The sequence below is a fragment of the Hyla sarda genome, chromosome 3 (genome assembly GCF_029499605.1).
Source record: "Hyla sarda isolate aHylSar1 chromosome 3, aHylSar1.hap1, whole genome shotgun sequence".
Taxonomy (NCBI): Eukaryota; Metazoa; Chordata; class Amphibia; order Anura; family Hylidae; genus Hyla; species Hyla sarda.
The window spans coordinates 158123968-158142011 of NC_079191.1; the positions used below are offsets into that span (position 1 = coordinate 158123968).

General features: G+C 44.0%; 1 long non-coding RNA gene across 1 annotated transcript in view; it reads left to right on the plus strand.

Moving 5' to 3' along the window:
- The window catches only part of LOC130361819 (uncharacterized), a 66979-nt gene that overhangs the window by 29767 nt on the left and 19168 nt on the right, over positions 1–18044 (plus strand). Inside the window, exon 2 of the long non-coding RNA XR_008891164.1 lies at positions 926–997. This is a non-coding gene — a long non-coding RNA (uncharacterized LOC130361819). The remainder of the gene's footprint in view (positions 1–925; positions 998–18044) is intronic.

Sequence of the window (18044 nt, forward strand, 5' to 3'; positions counted from 1 at the left end):
CACACGTACAGTATCCTGTCCATATTTGATATGCAGGATTTGATGCACAGATTTTATACTACTGCATACATCTGATTTTAAAGAGTTTTTCTTTACAGGTTTTGAGAAAAAGAGGCATACTCTATTGTTGTGGTCTTCAACCTGCGGACCTCCAGATGTTGCAAAACTATAACTCCCAGCATGCCCGGACAGCCGTTGGCTGTCCGGGCATGCTGGGAGTTGTAGTTTCGCAACATCTGGAGGTCCGCAGGTTGAAGACCACTGCTCTATTGTATGAAGTGATCATATGATGACGCACAGAGTGGCCATGGCATTGACATTTACATGAGCCTTATAAGAATATTGGAATATAGGAAAACTGCCTGGTTTACCTGCAGCAACCAGATCGGCAATTGAAGCTCAGGTTTAATTTTACCAAAGCAATTATTGAAATGAAAGCCGAGATTTGATGAATTGCTATGGGCAAATCAGACAATTCAGGTGATCAGACAGATTGATCAATTTGGACTAGAGATGAGCGAACTTACAGTAAATTCGATTTGTCACGAACTTCTCGGCTCGGCAGTTGATGACTTATCCTGCGTAAATTAGTTCAGCCTTCAGGTGCTCCGGTGGGCTGGAAAAGGTGGATACAGTCCTAGGAAAGAGTCTCCTAGGACTGTATCCACCTTTTCCAGCCTACCGGAGCACCTGAAAGCTGAACTAATTTATGCAGGAAAAGTCATCAACTGCCGAGCCGAGAAGTTCGTGACGAATCGAATTTACTGTAAGCTCGCTCATCTCTAATTTGGACCATTGAGTCAGCAAATATAGGTTATTTTTTGTACAGTAAAAAGTTTTATGACTTTGCAACATACTGTATGTATGAATTCTTATTCTGATGTCAATTTTTAAAGTCTCTTTAACCTCTGTTGTTTACTTCCAGTGGATAAACTTTAAAGTTATGTGCTGAACAAATAGATGCAGGAATGTGCAGAGGAGCCCTTTATATTTTCAGGTAATTTATGTTCTAACATCAAGATTTGTATTTCTACACATAACATTACACAGCCATTGATTCATCCTAACTCCTATTCAACCAATGAAGATAGATTTTTGACAATTAAAAATAAATAGGACTGCTTTAAAAACATTAAATATACATTTTACATCCTGGAGACAGTAGATAAGATCATACATTTTTTATTATTTGTCTTTTATATTGACAATAAACAGACATGTGTCTCAGTCCGCTATTTTAAAACGACAAATTAACCTCTTGATTTGGAATTTTTGAAGGATGTAATAGCAGAATTCATTGTTCTACTCCAAAGTTAAGCTTTTTTGTGGGCTTCATGACATGTTATCTTTATTCTGTAGGGTAATATGATTGCAACGATACCCAATATATATAGGGTTTGTTTAACCCCTTAAGAAACCAGGCCCATTTTGACCTTAAAGGGGTACTCCGGTGAAAACCTTTTTTCTTTTAAATCAACCGGTGCCAGAAAGTTAAACAGATTTGTAAATTACTTCTATTTAAAAATCTTAATCCTTCCTGTACTTATTAGCTGCTGAATACTACAGAGGAAATTCTTTTCTTTTTGGAATTCTCTCTGATGACATCACGAGCACAGTTCTGCTGACGTCATTATAATAATAATAACCCTTTATTTATTGTTGTCCTTAGTGGGATTTGAACCCAAGGCCCCAGCACTGCAAGGCAGCAGTGCTAACCACTGAGCCACCATGCTGCCCTTAGCATACATCTGCTATGCACGGTTGCTAAAATGGACAGAGATGTCAGCAGAGAGCACTGTGCTCGTGATGTCATCAGTGTTCCAAAAAGAAAGGAATTTCCTCTGTAGCATTCAGCAGCTAATAAGTACTGGAAGGATTAAGATTTTTTAATAGAAGTAATTTACAAATATGTTTAACTTTCTGGCACCAGTTGATTTAAAAGAAAAAAGGTTTTTAACGGAGTACCCCTTTAAATGGGCACGGTCAGATACAAAAACTTTTGATATATTGTAAAGCATGCAAATCCAATAGGTTTATCAATTGCTTGCATTAGAAAATTTTTCATTCAAAAGCCAGTCACACAACTGCCCCCCCCCCCCCCCACCTGCTTGGATACATACTAGTCCTGCTATGTCCATGCGTCATCACCTATGTCATGGACACACTTCCTTGATTGACAGCTGTGAGTGCAGGGCTCACAGCTGGAGGAAAAATCCTCTCACTGTCAGCTTGTGTCCCGTTACTGTCAGTGAGGTCAAGCTGGGAGTTGTAGTTTTGCTAATGCTAGGGGAGCTGTGAGCAGACAGCATACTGAGGGAGGGGCCGGAGACCTGCACAGTGAGGCCACGCCCCCTCCCTTTGAGAGGAATTCAGACAAGTGAGCTAAATTAAAAGTGTAATAAAAAAAATAAATAAAGGTGCCAGACACATAAAAATTAGATATACATGTTCAGGATTAGGTACTGAAAGAGGCACTGTCATTTTTAAAAACTTTTCCTATATTGCAGGAATCATAATAGGACATTTCACAATATACACCTGTTAAAAAAAATTTACATTTTCACCTGAAATTCAAGCTCAAAATAGCCACCACTAGGGGTCGCCTGTCTTTTAGCCAGACAGACTAGTCTAGATTTTACAGAATACTGGATACCGGCCGTAAAGCATACCGGTATCCAGTATAGGAGATTTCTATTGTGTATGCAAAACTACAGATAAAGGATGTGTGGACATGCTGGGAGCTGTAGTTTTAAAACAGCTGGAGGCAAAACTGCTCTAACACAGTTATTTACAAACATTGCAGCTTCAGTTGTTAATAAACTACAACTCCCAGCATGCTGAAATAGTCAAAGCTTTCTCGGACTCCTGAATGACAAAGAAGTTGATCAGATATTCAGGAGTCTGTGAAAGATGAATGACACACATAGTGACAGCTATGCTGATTAGCATCCATCTTTACTAGGAGAAGATAAAACAGATAGATAAAACGTAGTCATAAAAATGCTGTACTTTTCTCTGAAAAACCTTGCACTAATTTTATAAAGATCTATTCTTATATTTATACATTTTATCCTGTTATGTATTCACCATAATGTCTTCTGATTACTGCAGGCAAGCTCCAAGTATCTTTCTCTGTATAACATGACACAGCATAAAACCAGAGAGGAAAGGGTTACAGAGTAGAGAGTACTGATTGGCTGACTGCCCAGGCTTGCTCCTGTGAGGGAGACAGACTGACACACCCCCTCCAGCCTGCACAATGAAAAAGTAACTCACCAGCAGATAAATGCTTATATCTCTGGATATATAGGTCTGAGACACATAAAAATTATATGCACATGATCAGGATTGGGTCCTGAGTAACATATCACTTTTTTTTCCTTTTTTTGCACTATGACAGGTATTCTTGAATGATATATTGAAAAAAAACATTTTGTTGGATCTGACAGGTACGCTTTAAGGACCAGGCCAATTTTAGTTTTGCGTCTTTTGTTTTTTTCTCCTCGCCTTCCATAACTAAAATCCTAATCCATAACTCTTTTATATTTCCATCTACAGACCCATGTAAGGGCTTGTTTTTTGCGTGGCCAATTGTGCTTTGTAATGAAATCTCTCATTTTACCAAAAAATTCATGGTGAACCCAAAGAAATATTTTTTTAGGGAGTAAATTTAAATGAAAACCAAAATTTTGCACATTTTGGAATGTTTTCATTTTCACACTGTACACTTTACGGTACAAATGACCTGTATTCTTTATTCTGTGGGTCAATATGATGAAAATGATACCCATGGTAGATACTTTTATATTTTTGTACCGCTTAAACAAAATCTCTTTTTGTACAAAATCAGTAATATAAAATCTCTTTATTTTGACCACCTATAACTTTTTCATTTTTACGTATACGGGGTGGTATGAGGGCTCCTTTTTTGTGCCGTCATCTGTACTTTTTATTGATACTACCTTTGCATATATAAAACTTTTAGATCACTTTTATAAAATTTTTTGGGGAATAAAATGTGACGAAAAAGCTGCATTTTGGGATTTTTTTTAAGTTAACGCCATTCACTGTATGGGATCATTAACATTATAATTTGATAGTTTGGACATTAACACACGCCGCTATACCAAAAATGTTTATGGGGAAAAAAATTACGCTTTTTGGGGGTAAAATGGGAAAAAGGGATAATTTCCGTTTTTATTGGGGGAGGGGATTTTTCACTTTTTAAAAACTTTTTATTTTTAAGTTTTTCAACTTTTTTTTACATTTTTTTATGTCCCCATAGGGGACTATCAATAGCAATAAGTTGATTGCAAATACTGTTCAGTGCTATGCATAGGGCATAGCACTGATCAGTATTATCGGCTATCTTCTGATCTGGTCTGCTCGATCTCAGAACAGAGCAGAAGACCTGAGGAGACGGCCGGAGGAAGGTGATGGGACCTCCGGCCACCATTACAGATGATCGGATCCCCGCGGCAGCGCTGCGAGCAATCTGATCATTTATTTTAACATGCGCATTGCTGCAGATGCCATGATCTGTATTGATCATGGCATCTGTGGGGTTAATGGCAGACATCCGCATGATCCCGGATGTCGGCTATTACCGGCGGGTCCCCTGCTGCTGATAGCAGCCGGGACCTGCAGTGTATGACGCGAACACCGCTCCAATGCTCACGATCATACACAGGACGTAAATGTACGTCCTGGTGCCGTAAGTACTGCCGCACCAGGACGTACATTTAGGTCCTTGGTTGCTAAGGGGTTACATTTTGGAAGAAAATATGTTTGCTCAGAATTGTCCTCCTCTGACCCCTATAACACTTTTATTTTATTTTTATTTTTTCATTTACAGGGCTATTTGAGGAATCATTTGTTTGTACTGTGATCTGTAGTTTTTATTTGTACCATTTTTGTTTAGACTGAACTTTTTGATCACGTTCTGTTGATTTTTTCTGGTATATGATGTTATCAAAAATCAGCAATTCTGGACTTAAGTATGTTTTTTTTTTACGTTTACACCAATTACCGTGCAGTTTCAATAACATAATGTAAAAAGAGAAAAGGGGGTGATATAAACTTTGTGGCTTATTCACATTTATTAAAACTTTTTTTTCCCTATTTTTTAGTCCTCTGTTTCCATTGCAAACAGCCCTGTAAGCTAGCCTGCAACTCTACTTTTAGATTTTAGATGCCACGATCAGCTATTTCAATATGTGTGTATTGCAATATAGAGAAAGCTAGAGAGCACGAGGAGCAAGCAGGAACAATGCAGCCACTGATCAAAAGCACAGCACTGATCTGTGTTATTGGCGCTCCTTGCTCTAGTCTACCATGGCTGTGTGGAGCATTGGGGCACCGATCGGCCGTCCTCTCAGCGACACACTGCAATTTCACTGAGGTGGTCCCGATCAGTGTGCAGCTGGGATAAGGTATTTTTTACATTTAAGATGCCGGAATGAACTTTGATCGCGTAAGATTAGTTAGAGTCTATTCACACGTACAGTATTCTGCGCAAATTTGATGTGCAGGATTTCAAGCTGTGTTCAGTTTACAGTGAAATCTGCAGCAGAAAATCCTGCGCATCAAATCTGCGTGTCAAATCTTCACAGAATACTGTACATGTGAATAGACCATTAAAGTTATTTTTTCCCCTCCGCAGGCACAGGGGAAAATAAATAATTTTGACTACAGTTCTCCTTTAAGTTTTTGTTATACTGCAGTGGAACTTATTGCTGTATGTGAATTATTACAATAAACCCAAGAGTACTAAACTGTGATACCTGCCTGTTTGGGTCTGTTTGCTTGAGGCCAAGGTTGTTTGAAGGGTCTCATTCTACAATATATAAAACTTAACTTATGTATTTATGTATGTTCCAGCATAACTTCCAAATAGCTGGAGATAGTTTGATAAAACTTGGTTCACATGTTACTCGTATGTCAAGATAAAACCTGGTTCACATGTTACTCATATGTCAAGTAAAATATAGTAGAGTTAAATCAACACAAATAAACGTAGAACATTAAAGGGGGATCTACGCCGTGCCCCTAGTATCAGTTGATACATCCAGCATAAATAATATGAAAGATAGGACTACCAGTGTCCAGGATGTGCTCTATAAAACTTAACTTTTAATGTCAAATTAAAGATAATAACATGTGTCTAGTGTTATGAAAAAAATATGAATAACTTGGTCTTATTAAAGACACCAGCAAGGTGTATTCGGGACTCTGCAGGGCCCAGCCAGTCCCAAGTCACCTCTCACTAGAGGGTGCAGTTAGTTGCACACCTATAGAGAATAGTAATCAAAAAACCCAACACGTTTCTGCTCGCTTGTATATAGCGAACGTCCTCAGGGGGTATAAACAAAAGAATAAATCAATGACCGAGAGGATATGAATTGTATAGTTGATCATCCATATCCATCAACTGTTAAGAGAAAGGTACATCTCTATATATGCACAGTAAAGGAGTCAATTAAGTATACAGTGACATCCATAGCATAGTATATAAATAAGTAAATACAGTGACCCAGGAACCTGAAAAGAAATTTCTATCCCTAATAAAACCTGCAAGATATAATATATGCAAGGTATTTATTCCTGTGGGGAAGAAAAAAGCTGTCCCTAGGGTCACTTATGCACACAGAGATATGATGCAGTCGGCATGAACCAGGTCCACCTACAAAAGAGAAAAAGACCATTTTGATGGAACGGACCTGAAAAGAAAGCCCCACACTATGCGCTGATAGTGTATAGTTACTCACGGTTAGCCGGACTGTAAACTGTATGCAGGCGCAGTCCTGCTGTCAGCGGGAGTCGGAGTTGTCCGGCCGCTCTCTCCTCATCACATCTGTCGGCTAATCTGCTTATATGCAGCGCGGCGCGCACCGCCCCCATGACGCCAGAAGGGGCGTGCGATCGCATGTAAACAAACACACACGCCGCGCTGTCAATGTCAAATAGCAGATGCCGATGTCTGTAGGCGTATTAGTTAAATAGTATGAGGAAAGGTAGGGAATGGAGGAATTCAATTATTCTGGAGACAAACTATAGATGGCGAGAAACCGAGGCATAGATGACTGTCACTCATGCATAACTGTTATTGTCGCAATTGACAGGGGGGCCAGTATGCAGGTGAACTTGGTATAGGAACAATGCTTTCAAAATGCATTGTTCCAATCCATGATAGGTGTATCTATGGACATCCCACGATCGGGGTAAGAGGAACATATATAAATATAAGAAGATTTCAAAACCCCATACTGGGGCTATGATTGAAATATATACAGGGAGTGAGATGGAGGCAAGAATCCAGACCACTCCACGGCAAATTGTAATGCTACTAATAATTACAGTATAACCCTCAAAGAGGGGGGTGAGGGTAAGATGGGAAAGGGGAGGGAGAGGGGAAGGCCGGTCCTGACTGTTTAAGGGGAGGGTGTGGGATTAGCGGGGCCCTAGGGATCCTAAACTCGCCCTAATAAACCCTGTAATTAATCCCTAAACCTAGGCGGGGTGGCCGCCCTAAAAAGGGCGGTCCCGCACAGGAACCTCCTAGACTATAACTGTTAGGCCCTATGGATTAAAGGGCTCGGGTGATAGTTGACTCCTGTCAGACCAGCTACGGTCGTCCCTAACTACCTAGATAACACCCGTGGGGATGAGATGTGGGGGTAGTATAATTTATAAGAAACATGCAAAATGGAGCTGCTCATTTAAACCTCTGGGAGATATCGAATCTAGGTGGTATATCCACCTACATTCTTTTTGTAGGATCAACCTGTCCAGGTTGCCTCCACGTACAGAGGGGGAGAGGGGGTTACTTTTTCGATTGCTATAAATTTGATCTGGCTCAAGTCTCCTCTATGTACTTCTATAATATGTGTTGCCCCGATCGTGGGATGTCCATAGATACATCTATCATGGATTGGAACAATGCATTTTGAAAGCATTGTTCCTATACCAAGTTCACCTGCATACTGGCCCCCCTGTCAATTGCGACAATAACAGTTATGCATGAGTGACAGTCATCTATGCCTCGGTTTCTCGCCATCTATAGTTTGTCTCCAGAATAATTGAATTCCTCCATTCCCTACCTTTTCTCATACTATTTAACTAATACGCCTACAGACATCGGCATCTGCTATTTGACATTGATAGCGTGGCGTGTGTTTGTTTACATGCGATCGCACGCCCCTTCTGGCGTCATGGGGGCGGTGCGCGCCGTGCTGCATATAAGCAGATTAGCCGACAGATGTGACGTCAGACGCTATCGCTCCCCACACGAGGAGAGAGCGGCCGGACAACTCCGGCTCCCGCTGACAGCAGGACTGCGCCTGCATACAGTTTACAGTCCGGCTAACCGTGAGTAACTATACACTATCAGCGCATAGTGTGGGGCTTTCTTTTCAGGTCCGTTTCCTCAAAATGGTCTTTTTCTCTTTTGTAGGTGGACCTGGTTCATGCCGACTGCATCATATCTCTGTGTGCATAAGTGACCCTAGGGACAGCTTTTTTCTTCCCCACAGGAATAAATACCTTGCATATATTATATCTTGCAGGTTTTATTAGGGATAGAAATTTCTTTTCAGGTTCCTGGGTCACTGTATTTACTTATTTATATACTATGCTATGGATGTCACTGTATACTTAAATTGACTCCTTTACTGTGCATATATAGAGATGTACCTTTCTCTTAACAGTTGATGGATATGGATGATCAACTATACAATTCATATCCTCTCAGTCATTGATTTATTCTTTTGTTTATACCCCCTGAGGACGTTCGCTATATACAAGCGAGCAGAAATGCGTTGGTTTTTTTGAGTACTATTCTCTATAGGTGTGCAACTAACTGCACCCTCTAGTGAGAGGTGACTTGGGACTGGCTGGGCCCTGCAGAGTCCCGAATACACCTTGCTGGTGTCTTTAATAAGACCGAGTTATTCATATTTTTGTCATAACACTAGACACATGTTATTATCTTTAATTTGACATTGAAAGTTAAGTTTTATAGAGCACATCCTGGACACTGGTAGTCCTATCTTTCAGAGTTGAATCAACCCCAACTCACCCCTTATGTGAGGGTGAGATTTTTTGTCTGAAGTCTCATGCAGGTCTTTGGGACTTTAGTTACATCTCCTGATCGCATTATTCTTGAGCTGCAGAGATTTCCCGGGACTTTTGAATATCCTGTCTATTGTCCACCGGCAGGTACAGAGAATAGCGCAGGACAGGATATGTGGGTGGAATACGAGGTATAGGTAGGAAGGCCAGGCAACGCCAGGTAGTTAGCTAGTACCTTATAAAAAGGATTGTAGTACTGTAGTATATAAATAAGTGGTGCGCATAGGGGCGGACTGACAACACTCAGGGCCCCTCAGGGACCAAAAAAAAGTAAGGACCGCTATGTGGCTGATGACAGGCGGGGCAGGGGATGGAGTATCATGATGTCATGGCTCCGCCCCCTCATGACATCACAACCCGCCACCTCAATGCAAGTCTATGGGAGAGGGCATGGTGGCCGTCACGCCCCCTCCCATAGACTTGCATTGAGGGGGCGGGCCGTGGTATTAAGGTATTATTGGCCAAGGAAAATTATTTTACCTACCTTAAAGGGGAACTCCGGCGCTAAACATCTTATCCCCTATCAAAAGGATAGGGGATAAGATGTTAGATCGCTAGGATCCCGCTGCTGGGGACCCCCGCGATCTCTCCTGCAGCACCCTGGTTTTTCAGCTGCACAGAACGAGGATCGCTCTGTGGCTGATGGCGGGTAGGGCAGGGGACAGAGTATCGTGATGTCACGGCTCTGCCCCCTCAGGACATCATGACCCGCCCCCTCAATGCATGTCTATGGGAGAGGGCGAGGCAGCCATCATGCACCCTCCCATAGACTTGCATTGAGGGGGCGGGCCGTGACCTCACAAGGGGGGGAGCTGTGATGTCACAATACTCCGTCCCCTGCACCACCTGTCATCAGCCACAGAGCGATAAGGAAGCCAGATATGTGGGGAAGTGAAACCAAAACAAGAAAGAAGTAAACCATATAGTGCACACCCAATCATGTATAACAATCTTTATTTAAAGTCAACACAATTTTTTTTTTTTTTAAACATGTCTAATCATTAAAAACATTTAAAAGACACATAAGTGCCCTCCCACAACAGGGAGAAGACCCTAGGACCCCTCCCAGGACACCTGTATATAGTCGTCTCCACATCTGCCTCCACACACACATATAAAGTCGCTCTATGCAAATAATCAATACCTGAACAAATATATGATAGTATCCTAGCCCCACTACCAGATGGTAACCAAAATACGACCTGATACTCTGTAGTCCCTCAATAATATGTGGAGGTAGGGAGCTGGAAAATGCAAGAACCAGAGGCAGTAAGTCAGTATTAGTCCATCAGGTGTCCTCCTGAACCCTCACCTGATGGACTAATACTGACTAATTGCCTCTGGTTCTTGCATTCATATATTACTATCATATATTTTTTCAGGTATTGATTATTTGCATAGAGCCACTTTATATGTGTGTGGAGGCAGCTGTGGAGACGACTATATACAGGTGTCCTGGGAGGGGTCCTAGGGGCTTCTCCCTGTTGTGGGAGGGCACTTATGTGTATTTTAAATGTTTTTAATGGGGTTTTGTCTGATTAGACATGTTGTAAAAAAAAAATTGTGTTGACTTTAATAAAAATTGTTATACTTGATTAGGTGTGCACTATATGGTGTACTTCTTTCTTTGGTTTTGGTTGTGCAGTATGGTACACAAGGTAGCACCCCATTTGTATTGGAGCTGAGTCTGCTTGTGTCCTAGTCTTTTAGATATGTAGGTAAGTGACTAGCCAGGTATGTAGGTAGTATGTAGGTAGTTAGGCAGCCATGTATGAAGGCCAGGTATGTACAAAGTTAGGTAGCCAGGTATGTAGGTAGGTGACAAGATATGTAGTTAAGTAGTTAGGCATCCAGGTACAAAGTTCGGTAGCCAGGGAGTTAGTCAAGTAGGTAGCCAGCACCCCCTCCACCCAGTGGCGGATCCACAGTCTAGTCTCAGGAGGGTAGGTAGGTAGCCCTCCTACTAGTTTAGTAGTTTGTCCCCATATTAGCTAGGCAGGAACATAGTAGCTAGTCCCCCACATTAGGTGTAGGCAGAAGAGTTCCCTCACATTAGGTGTAGGCAGCAGAGTTCCCTCACGATAGGTGTAGGCAGCAGAGTTCCCCCATAGTAGTTGAAGGCAGCAGAGTCCCCCCATAGTTGGTGTAGGCAGCAGAGTTCCCCCCATAGTGGGTGTAGGCAGCAGAGTTCCCCCCATAGTGGGTGTAGGCAGCAGAGTTCCCCCACAGTCGGTGTAGGCAGCAGAGTTCCCCCACAGTAGGTGTAGGCAGCAGAGTTCCCCCACAGTAGGTGTAGGCAGCAGAGTTCCCCCACAGTAGGTGTAGACAGCAGAGTTAGATCCCTCCCCAGTAGGTGCAGGCAGCAGAGTTGTCCCCCCAGTAGGTGCAGGCAGCAGAGTTAGAGCCCCCCAGTAGGTGTAGGCAACAGAGTTTGAGTCCCTCCCCCTAGAGTCCCCCCAGTAGGTGTAGTCAGCAGAGTTAGAGTCCCCCCACTCAGTAGGTCCAGGCAGCAGAGTTAAAGTCCCCCCCCCCAGTAAGTGTAGATAGCATAGACAGAAGAGTTAGAGTTCCCTGCCCCCAGTAGGTGTAGACAGCAGAGTTTTAGTCCCCTTAGTAGGTGTAGACAGCAGAGTTAGAGTCCCCCCCCCCCCCAGTAGGTGAAGGCAGCAAAGTTAGGGTCCCCCCAGTAGGTGTAGACAGCAGAGTTAGAGTCCCCCCAGTAGGTGTAGACTGCAGACTTAGAGTCCCCCCTCCCAGTAGGTGTAGGCAGAAAAGTTAGAGTTCCCATTCCCCAGTAGGTGTGGGCAGCAAAGTTAGAGTTCCCCCCAGTAGGTGTAGGCAGCAGAGTCATAGCTCCCCCCCTCAAATAGGTGTAGACAGCAGAGTTAGTCCCCCCCCCAGTAGATATAGACAGAAGAGTTAGAGTCCCCCCCCCCTCCCCCAGTAGGTATAGGCAGCAAAGTTAGAGTTCCCCCCAGTATATGTATGCAGTAGAGTCAGAGCCCCCCCCCCAGTAGGTGTAGTTTGGTGAGCTGGGGTGTCAGCGTCTGGTGGCATTAACCCTGTGGGGCAAGGTGTTATTAACTCCTGATTTGTTGTGACGCCAGGATGTGGTTGTTTTCTGTATAAGGCCCTGCCGACAACCAACCCAGAAACGGCAGGCAACAGAAATGTCCACAGCAGGAATTGTGCAAATAACTGGAACTTTTACTTAAACTTCTTACGAAACAGTCTTTACAGTTATGCAGTTTCTTTAGAGGCAACCGGGATGCAGGATACCTCGCAGGCTTGCTGGGACTTGTAGTATTGAGATTTATGCAGGCAACTGTGCTACTAATTGTATACTTGAGTTGAGTAGTAGTCGCTAGAATTGTAGATAGACCTTGATAACTCACATTTTGAAGTGGCTGCAGGTTCCTTAGGCTTTGGCCTAGATGAGATGAATTTAGTCGTATATGCTGAAGTTGTGCTTGCTTTGGATCCAGGAATTATATACTAGGGGGCTGGACTAAAGCCCATTGGTTGCAAAGCCTGGAGGTCCTGTACCCAGGGAACTCTGGGTACATCACATAACAGTAGATCACATGACCCAGGAAGGTCCTATACATTTTATACATTTGTACAACCTTTATACATACTGAACAATATGTACAATACACTTACAATGAATTTATAAGGAGCAAGAACTGATGAGTAAGAGGGGAAGCCCTGCAGGAGAGACCTATTAACTGCATGGACTCTTCCTGAGTGGACTTAGGAAGGATACAGGACCATGTCCTGTACCAGGAAACCACAGTAGACAGCAGAGTTTGTCATCCCCCCCACCCTTTTAGGTGTAGTCAGCAGAGTTAGTTCTCTCCCCCCTCCCAGTAGGTGTAGGCAGCAGAGTTAGATTTCCACCCAGTTCCCCACCCCCCAGTAGGTGTAGACAGTAGAGTTAGAGTTCCCCCCAATAGGTGTAGACAGCAGAGTTAGAGTTCCCTCCTCCAGTAGGTGTAGACAGCAGAGTTAGAATCCCCCCCCAGTAGGTGTAGGCAGAAGGCAGAAAAGTTGGAGTTCCCCTTCCCCAGTAGGTGGACACAGCAAAGTTGGTCCCCCCCCCCAGTAGGTGTAGACAGAGTTAGAGTCCCCCCTCCCAGTAGGTGTAGGCAGCAGAGGTAGTGTTCCCCCCTTAGTAAATGTAGATAGCAGAGTTAGAGCCCCCCCCCCACCCCAGTAGGTGTAGACAACAGAGTTTCCCCCCCCCTCGTTGACAAGACAGTTATAGTCCCCCCCCCCCCTCAGTAGGTGTAGACAGCAGAGTTAGAGTTCCCCACCCCCCAGTAGGTGTAGGCAGCAGAGTTAGAGTTTCCCCCCAGTAGGTGTAGACAGCAGAGTTAGAGTCCCCCCCCCAGTAGGTGTAGACAGCAGAGTTAGAGTTACCCCCCCCCCAGTAGGTCTAGACAGCAGAGTAAGAATCCCCCCAAATAGGTGTAGACAGTAGAGTTAAAGTTACCCCCCCCCAAGTTGGTGTAGACAGCAGAGTTAGTTTTCCCCCCCTTACTAGATGTAGACAGCAGAGTTAGAGGCCCCACCCCACCCCACCCCAGTAGGTGTAGACAGCAGAGTTTTGCCCCCTTTTTGTACCGCACATACAGGAGAAGGCAGCGCTGTCTACTGGGCATCCAGGACAAGTGTCCTGGATCCTCAGAAGCAGAGGCGGGCCCTGTACCTGGCTGGGCCCTCGGATGGCGCCCGATCAGACCGCCCGGTCAGTCCACCTCTGGGTGCGCACTTCCCATTGAATTGTTGTTTAATGTTTTAAACTATGTTAAGCTACAGAATTAAAGGACTCTACAGAATGTTTGAACCCTCTTTTGAACTGCCCACAGTTTTCTTTTACAGAAAATCTGGCACTCTACTCAGTGTTCCTTGCCATTGATCTTAATGACTCTTCAGTCACAGATTTCCAGTAATAAATCTCTCTCAGCAGTGCCAAAGAGAATTTAGTTCTGCATAAAGCCATTTCATTCTAGAAAGCAGGGTCAAGCATAACTCGGACTCCACCAATGTAATCTTTGCACATTTATTTATGATATTTTCAATTATAACTTTGAATGTATTTTGCATTTAAATCTAATGCAATGATAGCCAGCAACTGTGTTATCTGCAAACTTAAAGGGGTACTCCGGTGGAAATTTTCTTTTTGAAAATCAGCTGGTGCCAGAAAGTTAAACAGAGTTGTAAATGACTTCTATTTAAAATTCTTAATCCTTCCAGTACTTATCAGCTGCTGTATGCTCCACAGGAAGTTCTTTTAATTTTGATTTTTTTTCTGTCTGACCACAGTGCTCTCTGCTGACACCTCTGTCCATGTCAGGAACAGGACAGTTCCTGACATGGACAGAGGTGTCAGCAGAGATCATTGTGGTCAGACAGAAAATAAATTAAAAAAGAAAAGAACGTCCTGTGGAGCATACAGCAGCTGATAAGTACTGGAAGGATAAACGGGGTACTCCGCACCCCTAGACATCTTATCCCCTATCCGCCCCGTGTGACGTCACGTTCCACCCCTTCAATGCAAGCCTATGGGAGGTCTGTCACGCCCCCTCCCATATACTTGCATTGAGGGGGCGGGGCGTGACATCACACGGGGCGGAGTCGTGACGTCACGCTCGTCCACCATTGTGGTCGGGATCCGAAGCCTCCAGCGTTCCCGGTGTGAGGTGGAAGCCGTCCAGGTGGGTGCTGCAGCCGAGATCCCGGGGGTCCCCAGCAGCGAGACCCTGGCGATCTGACATCTTATCCCCTAACCTTTGGATAGGGGATAAGATGTCTAGGGGTGCGGAGCAGCTCCTCTGCAGCACCCCACTATCATTACTGCACAGAGCAAACTCGCTCTCTGCGTAATGACCGGCGATACAGGGGCCGGAGCATCGTGACGTCACGGCCCCGCCCCCTCATGACGTCACGGCCCGCCACCTTAATGCAAGTCTATGGGAGGGGGCGTTATGGCCGCCACGCCCCCTCCCATATACTTGTATTGAGGGGGCAGGCTGTGACGTCATGAGGGGGCGGATCCGTGACATCACAATGCTCCGGCCCCTGTATTGCCCGTCATTACGCACAGAGCGAGTTTGCTCTGTACAGTAATGATAGCAGGGTGCTGCAGCCGAGATCCCGGGGGTCCCCAGCGGTGGGACCCCCGCGATCTGACATCTTATCTCCTATCCTTTGGATAGGGGATAAGATGTTAGGGGCAGAGTGTCCCTTTTAAGTAATTCACAAATCTGTTTAACTTTATGGCACCAGTTGTTTTAAAAAAAAAATTGCAGACCAAATTTAGGAAGTACGTGCAGGGCATGGCAAGACACAGCTCTCACAGGCTTCAGTGATGTGGCACCTGCTGGGGAACACCCACTTTCACCTGCCGGGAACTCACACAATGTGAGGCCTCAGATTTATATAGGACTAAAAAATGTTTTGGTAGTTTGTATAAGTGGTGGAAGTAGTATCTTATTAGCATATTCCTGTAAAGTGTGATCTATGGTATTACATCATCCTGACTGTGGGAACAGCACTGAACAGCTATATGTGGAACAGGTTTATCACATTATAAATTAGATTCACAAACAGGTTTTCATGTCCTCCTATCACCTGCTTTTAAACCACAGCAGATGTGCAGCTGATTTGTTGGCAAGGATTGTCTGCGCCAGCTGGATCATAAGATGTGCCAGTTAAAAAAACAAAAAACATTTTTTTTTCTCATACTGAATGTTGTAACTGGAGATGAGCGAACTTTTCAAAAATTCGATTCGGCCGATTCGCCGAATTTTCCCAAAAAGTTTGTTTCGATCCGAATTTGTTCGTGGCGAGTCGATATTAAAAAAGGCCATTTCTAGCCTACATACAGCCTCTATAGGGGTATAGAACACTTTGCTGTGTCCTAAAACGCATATGGAGTGTGCTGATGTAGTAAAATAATACTGTTATTCAGAATAACATGCAAATTACCGGCATCGCTCTTAGAATCACTGCCGCACAGCAGCACAATGACAGAGCCTGGTGGTGGCATCAGTGTCAGGAGACCATATAGTGACTCAATAACATAGCTTGGAGGTGTTGGCAGCATGAGGACACCATATAGTGGCTGAATGGCACAGCGTGGAGGTGTTGGCAGCATGAGGACACAATATAGTGGCTGAATGGCACAGCGTGGAGGTGTTGGCAGCATGAGGACACCATATAGTGGCTGAATGGCACAGCGTGGAGGTGTTGGCAGCATGAGTACACCATATAGTGGCTGAATGGCACAGCGTGGAGATGTTGGCAGCATGAGGACACCATATAGTGGCTGAATGGCACAGCGTGGAGGTGTTGGCAGCATGAGGACACCATATAGTGGCTGAATGGCACAGCGTGGAGGTGTTGGCAGCATGAGGACACCATATAGTGGCTGAATGGCACAGCGTGGGGGTGTTGGCAGCATGAGGGCACCATATAGTGGCTGAATGGCACAGCGTGGAGGTGTTGGCAGCATGAGGACACCATATAGTGGCTGAATGGCACAGCGTGGAGGTGTTGGCAGCATGAGGACACCATAAAGTGGCTGAATGACACAGCGTGGACATGTTGGCAGCAAGAGGAGACCATTTAGTGGCTGAATGGCACAGCGTGGAGTTGGCTGATGCACTAGTACACTACACACCAGGGCTTCACAATCTCCCCCCCCCCAAAAAAAACAACACAATATATGACATTTTTGACAAAGATTTCTCATAGGTAGCACCCGCTATCCAAAAATTAGAAATTTCCAGACCCAGGCCCCACCTCTGCGGCATCAGGAACCCATATATTGCCTGAAGGACACAGCCTGGAGTTGGCTGATGCACTAGTACACAGCCGGGCTTCACAATCCCCTCCAAAAAACAACATTTTAGAAATTTTTTAAAGAAATACCTTTGTGTAAGAACAAGCGCATATCCAACAGTTCACAAGACTCTATAATGCAGGACGGTGCACCACCCAAAGACATTCTTCTCAAAAATAATAAACCACACAATGTTTGACATTTTTTTTACAAAAACTAATTCAAGATGTGTGTAAGCGCATCTGACTCATAGAAACATAGAATGTGTCGGCAGATAAGAACCATTTGGCCCATCTAGTCTGCCCAATAATCTGAATACTATGAATAGTCCCTGGCCCTATCTTATATGAAGGATAGCCTTATGCTTATCCCATGCATGTTTAAACTCCTTCACTGTATTTGCAGCGACCACTTCTGCAGGAAGCCTATTCCATGTATCCACTACTCTCTCAGTAAAGTAATACTTCCTGATATTACTTTTAAGCCTTTGCCCCTCTAATTTAAAATTATGTCCTCTTGTGGTAGTTTTTCTTCTTTTTAAATATGCTCTCCTCCTTTACCATGTTGATTCCCTTTATGTATTTAAAAGTCTCTATCATATCCCCTCTGTCTCTTCTTTCTTCCAAGCTATACATGTTAAGGTCCTTTAACCTTTCCTGGTACGTTTTATCCTGCAATCCATGTACTAGTTTAGTAGCTCTTCTTTGAACTCTCTCTAGAGTATCTATATCCTTCTGGAGATATGGCCTCCAGTACTGCGCACAATACTCCAATTGAGGTCTCACCAGTGTTCTGTACAGCGGCATGAGCACTTCTCTCTTTCTACTGCTTATACCCCTCCCTATACATCCAAGCATTCTGCTAGCATTTCCTGCTGCTCTATTACATTGTCTTCCTACCTTTAAGTCTTCTGAAATAATTACTCCTAAATCCCTCTCCTCAGATACTGAGGTCAGGGCTGTGTCAAATAATCTATATTCTGCCTGAGGGTTTTTACGCCCCAGGTGCATTATCTTGCACTTATCCACATTAAATTTCAGTTGCCAGAGTTCTGACCATTCTTCTA